Raw genomic sequence first — 6819 nt, forward strand, 5'->3', positions numbered from 1 at the left:
AAGGTCAGAGTAATCAATAATTTGTCAAAGGTAACAAACTTGATAGTGGTAGAACTCAGTTGAGAATTCAGGTCTCCTTTTTCTAACTCCCATGATGGTGGTTGGTTTCCTGGGTTAAATATTTCTCAGAGCCTTGGCCTTCATCGTTTACCTGCAATTGTTAAAAACAAAAACGTAGGCCACTTTTATTATAGTCTGATGCAACTCTCAGAAAAATAGTAACAAACACCACTTACTAACTAATCAGGAATATCCCAAAAAGCACATTCATCCATCAGCAGGGCCCCTCCTCCAACCCCAAATACTTACTGACTTGCCATACTAATGAGAAGCAATGTTTTACCAAATGCTTCCTTTCTCATTTTCAATGACTCACTGAGATGTTTTCTTTAGAACCTTGACAAATTACACTGAACTTGTGAGCTCACTGATACACAGTCCTCATTTTCAGAATACATTGTTTCATGCTACTAAATAATTTACCCTGGAATGTAATGATACTCTAGCTAATAATTGGCTAGATAAATTTAGCAAAAACTAGGGATGCAATAGATCTGAAATAAAAGAAAAGACAACGTAAAATAAAAATAAACCCAAACCTAGGGAACCAATGGGGATAGCACAATTTAAATTTGGATTTTACTAGTATTCAAATTAGAACTCTCTTTTTATGAAAACCCCCCAAAATTGAAAGAAATACCATAAAATAATGAATTAATTTTTGAAAACTATGTCAGGAAAAATACTACTATAGTGAGACATCTCATGACATAACTTACTACTATACAGAATCATATCACCAAGGTCAAATTATATTCAGACATTAATATTGACATTAAAAACATTTGGCAGAAAAACAATCAACACACAAGGCATTAACAAATGTTAATCTACTCTAAGGTTATCATATTAAAATTGTTGTAAATAAGTATGCTGCAAATAAGTACGTTTTCTGCACAAGGCAAAAATTCTTGTTTAAATCAGTTAACAATTTTATAGCAGAAATATTAAAATTGAAATGAAAATCTTTATTCTTCTTCAAGCGCTTTGAACCTAGATTTAGGCCTATCCATTCAGTATTGCTAATAGGCAGACTAAATACGAAAATATGCATAGAGTGCTTAATTCAGAGACTAGCAAATAACATACAATTTCGACAATAGTATACATGATGTCAAAGCACCTTCCTTGGATGTTTATTTTAATGAAAATCTGTAGAAAAATTGGTACAGAAGTAAAACATGTGATTAAAATTAGAAATACAATAATTATTTTAATAAAATTTTATGTACAGGAGGTAGTCTAATCAAAGGAAAAGCCCAGTTCTCTCACTAGCTAGCTATGTAACCTTAAGCAAATCTTATCATCCGGGAAGTATGTGTGCTTTAACAAAGAAGTAACCTTCAAATAAACCAGTGTAATGTGGTATAGATTGTCAAGACAAATAGTCTTCCTGCCTCCAAATATCATATATTCAGTCATCTAAGCATCTGGTATTTCAAAATGATGTGCCCTGTTCTTCAAGTTAAACTTGGCTTTGGTCTCGGTAGCCTTTCTTGGAAATGAAAAGTTCTCTACGTAAACAGTGAATTCAATGGGTAGATAGGAAGCTAGTACTGACTTCTGGGTGGAAGAGTTCTTGACAGAGACAGAATGAAAATATTATGCCTGCAAAGAAGTAAACAATGTCTAAAAAGAGAAGGAAGATACGTTTAAAATAAGATGAACAAGAAGAAGACATCTAAAAGGTATTAATCCCATTTTCTGAGGACACATTTATTTACCAGAGATCAGTTTTGCTTGGGGTGAAGAAAGTTTTCTTCATTTTTAAAAAAATTTTGGTTTGTTCTAGAATTAAGCAGAAGTCAGATTACATTCTGAATATGTTATTCGAATATAAGATATGCAAATATATTAATTTAATTAAAATGTATTGACTTCAAAATTAAAACAGCAATATTTCATCCAAAGGAAAGGCATTGTAAAAAGGAAATAAAGCATATAAATATATGTGAGCAGATTAAAAATAGTAAAAATAGAAACATAAAAATATCTACACTTTAAGCATTTTCCTCACTACTTAAAAGTCTTTTGCTATAACAGTATTCCTGAGATAATAGACCTCATCCCAATATGATTTCAGGCGATAAAGGATTTCAGGAGATAAAGGATTTCAGGAGATAAAGGATTTCAGGAGGTAAAGGATTTCAGGAGATAAAGGATTTCAGGAGATCCTTTGCTGTAACATTGCCAGGCTTTTTGAAACACTCCTTCTTACCTTAAATGAACGAGTTCCTACGCTTCTCTAATCTGTAAAAGTAGTAAAGTTGCCACAAATAAAAGTAGTACAGTAACCTCTAAAAAGAAGCTGAAAGTTGCGATGACGAAGTTGATCAAACAAAAAACCTCACCAACAGGAGAATTTGAGGTAGAGATGTAGAATATAGCATTTGTCCCACTTTTGAAATATTGAGGAGTACAGTAAATGATATACTATTCCAAAAAGAGGGGGCCATTATCTTTAGCAAACTAATTCAGGATCAGGAAACCAAATACCATGTGTTCTCACTTATAAGTGGGAGCTGAATGATGAGCACACAAAGTCACATGGAGGGGAACAACACACAGTGGGGCCAGTCACAGGGCAGCCGGGTGGGAGGAGGAAGAGGATCAGGAAGAATAGCTAATGGATGCTGGGCTTAATACCTGGATGATGGGATGATCTGTGAAGCAAACCACCATGGCACATGTTTACCTGTGTAACAAGCCTGCACATCCTGCACATGTATCCTTGAATTTAAAATTAAGAATCAGTAAGTTTAAATCAAAATAAATACCTTCTATATATGCTCACTGTGAGGTCTACATAAGTAACTATATATAAATCACATCGTTTTGGAATTACCACATGGGAAGTGGCAAATATAATTTTATGTTTCCTAGTTGAAAAAAAATCAGCTCTGCCATTATTTAGCTATATAATGTTAAGCAGGGGTTCTCATTTGAGGAAATGTGTGCTTTCAACCTGACATAAAAACTCAAAATGATGTAGCCTCTCTCCATGACCTCTCACTCCATCAACCTAGTCAAATGCTAATATTTGATATTCAGCCCCATAATTAGAAAATCCTTCTCTAGCCTGGAGGTCAGTTTCAGTTGTTTTGAAGATAAAGCTAAAATAGTGGGTGTTCAAGTATCAAGGATATGAGGTTATTTTATATCTACATCTGGAGCCTGCCTAAGGTCAACTTGACCCGTCACGAATGCCTGTTCTCTTCTCTCTCTCCTTGAACATTCCAGGTGGTACAGTATTTTGCTCTGCTCCTTTGCTGCTTTTCAAATCTGTTCATCACCTCTGACAATGGGGTGCAATAGGAATACATTGTTTCCTTATTTGATTCTGTGTATGTCCCCATCAATTGCAAATTTCTGCATGAAGAGGCACTCAAGCCACCATTCTAAATTATAGGTTGGCACTTGTATAAATTGAATTTGTAAGCAGAAGCCATTTGCTTGTAGGTTTCTTTGCTTTTAGATTTTATGTAATTACAAACACATATTCATGGTTACTTTACTGCCACTATCAGAAGGGCACAGCATGATGGTGCAGCTAACTACAGAGAAGTATAAAGTGAATCTCGAAAATCAGTGGGTCCCAAGGTATGAGAACTTTCTCATCTGGTCTTTTAAGTTATCAGATCCCAATGGGTGTTTAGTATCAGCAAAGCCAATGCACCTGTTCATGCTACATCTGCCTCTGTGAGGAGAGGGCCGAAAGGCATTATTATTTAGGCAAAATGGTCTAGGTTTTCATTAAAGTTCAGGAACTTGAGCGTGCTACCTCAGTACTTAATTATCTTAAAGCTTTCTAATTTCATCCACATTCACATCATTGGAACAAAATTGTTTACACATTGGTCACGGAGCTTTACTGATAAGGAGTCTGCTGACCACCTGAAGGAGCAACAGTACTTGCCTGCTACTTCAAGCCCAGGAAAAGCTGAGATGATAAAAATTTCCCCCAGGATTTTACTCTAGCTACAGAACAGCCCCATTAAACACTGGCCTGTGTATGGCTTAAATAGCCATAACAAACCCCAACAAGCCATATTCTGATCATGTTCTAGAAAGGAGTCAGCTGGAGTCTTCAATGCTGGAACAAGGAATAGAAGTAAAGTAGGTCCAGCTTCCGCACATCAGAAAAGTTTCCGGAGCTGACAGCAGCTAGGTACTGGGCGTGTTAGGTGAGTTGGGAGTAGGTGATGGAGCACGGAAAATATAAAATATCCAATGAAGGTAAGACCAATCTTAGCTGTTGCCACACATATGTTTTACTTTATTCTCTAGATTTTTGTTTTATTTTATCTGATAGCTATTTACTTCTAAAAGAAAAAAAAACACACTAGAAACAATCACATATTCTGCTGTTAGAAGATTAAAACAACGTTCATGTGTATGCAGTAGACTTGTGTAGCTAACAGACGCCCTTGTAGAATAATACGTAATGACAAAAAACATATCCATGATATATTCTTTCATCAAAAATGCAGTTAAGAGTCAATATAATGTAATATTTTTGTACATATAACATATAATTGTGTAAAAATATTAATATGTGGGAAAAGCACACTTTTAATTGTGAGATTATATGTTTTTTTTTCTTAGACTCAAAGAACTTGGTTTTAAGAAATAAGCTCTCTTTTACAGAATTAAAATTCCTTTAAAATATCTATATTTCAAATATGTATGTAAAAATCCCCAGGAGTCAATTGACTGGATTAAAGATTATGTGCATTTGAAAATGTTAATAACATTGCCTTCTGAAATTCACAGCTATATATACTATCAACAGAAGGTAAGGAGGGGTTATTCCTTGGTAACCTAGTTAAAATGTATGGTCTTCAGATGACTTAATTTTTGCCGGTCTGATAAATAAAAAGCTATAGCTCATTGGTTTTTATATCTTCATTGCATTTATTATGATGAAGCTACACATCTTTTCATATTTTTATTCAGTTTTTGTGACCTACATATTTATATACTTTGACTATTTCTCTTTTGAGTTATTACTCTTTTTCTTAGTAATTTGAAGGAGTTATTTGTCCATTAAAGAAATTCTCCCTCAGTTAGCCATGTGAATTAATTAATTTTTCTAGATTTTCTTTTGCATTTGAAAATTTCTTATAATTCCATACAGGTGATTAAAATTTATGTACGCAAAGTTATCAATACCTTCTATGTTATTATACATCTCTTTTTTGTCTTAAATTATTTCATGAGAGTCAAACTAAGTCCTGAAATTATCATATAGGAATGATACATGTAGATTATGAACAAGTCCATAATCACACCCAGAAATAACAAGCATGAAAGTGAAGATGTACAAATTAAAATGAAAATAAAATGAGAGTTATGAGACGTTGGAAGAATTATTTCTGCTTATATTTAAAATAACGCCTTTTTTCTTTGAGAGAGGCTTAGGATTAAGGGAATAAAATTTCATAGTATTTAAAATTTAGTTGATATTTTACAAATGAAATTACCTACAATGTTGTTTTAAAAAGTGTTACTGTTTCTTTAAAAAAATTTACAAGAAAAAGAACTTTAAAACCTGGAATTTTTGTTTTGTTTTGTTTTTTAGAGAATTCATGTCCCTTAGAGATGGTACAGGTAATGCACTCAGAACAATTTTAAGCAAGTAGCTTATTTATATCCCAAGTTAATCCACAAAGGATTTAGAATGGCTTATAAAAACACAACCAACAGTATAGTAAAACATAAATAAAATATCAGGACCAGGGAAAATATAAATCAGAAGATGTGGAACAGACCAAGGGGAAAAGAGAACACAGATAAGCGAACATAAGGTCCAAAGAGGATGCTATAACTGAGACATAAATTTGTGTCTGATATCCCTATAAGTCAAAGAAAAAGGGAAATGTTAGTTAATGCAGTTCTCAGTATCTGTGAGGAGTAAACGTTCCAGGTCTTTAGAGAAGCAAAGGTATTCCTAGACTATGTTTTTAAACCTATTTCGTACATAAGTAAGCAACACCTGATTTTTGACTTGAAACTTAAAATTGTAAATGGGAAACAAGTCATTTGTCACACATGCAGTTGTCTCCAATATTAGTTTAAAAGTTTATTGTTTCCTTTAGACCTCATATGACCTCTCACATTGCCTAGTCATTTATTCTTTCTTGTTTTTGTTTATCTCTCCCAGAGGGCTAGGAACTGCCCAGCCTCACAGAGCTCATAGGCTAGTAAGGGACACAGAGACCCCAAGGATAATTCAGGCCTGAGAGGCACATACAGGGAGGTTGGAGTTCTAACAGAACTGGAAGATTTTGCTTGCTAAATGGGATTGATTGTAACTAAACTTCAAAGAATTAGTAAAAATCGTACCAGGCAAAAAAATGGGCAAAGGTCATTTTTATGCTATAAGATTATAAAATGAAGGTAACAATATTACACATTGAAAGCATCCACATTCAAATGGTTTGGTTTTGATCCAATAGGTAGAATTAGTATATTCTATAAATTTTCTTATATGCAATGGGCTCGCAATATTTCCAGAAGATAATCTTGGATAAATTGAATTAATAACACTAAGTAGAAAATTGCAGCATATTAAGTTCTATTTTCATAAAAGTGTCTCTATTTTGGTTGCTTTTCCACTGTGAGATTTAGAAACTGATGGTGAAGAGCTTGATGATCCAGAGCTAGAAGACCTCTAAAGAAGCACTCCACCAACTATTGGCCATCTCGCCAATTTCATTGTCTTCATTACAATTATGAACTGAAGTTCTCTTGAGTTGA

Source organism: Hylobates moloch, unplaced genomic scaffold (assembly GCF_009828535.3).
Source record: "Hylobates moloch isolate HMO894 unplaced genomic scaffold, HMol_V3 SCAFFOLD_2, whole genome shotgun sequence".
In the NCBI taxonomy this organism is placed as follows: Eukaryota; Metazoa; Chordata; class Mammalia; order Primates; family Hylobatidae; genus Hylobates; species Hylobates moloch.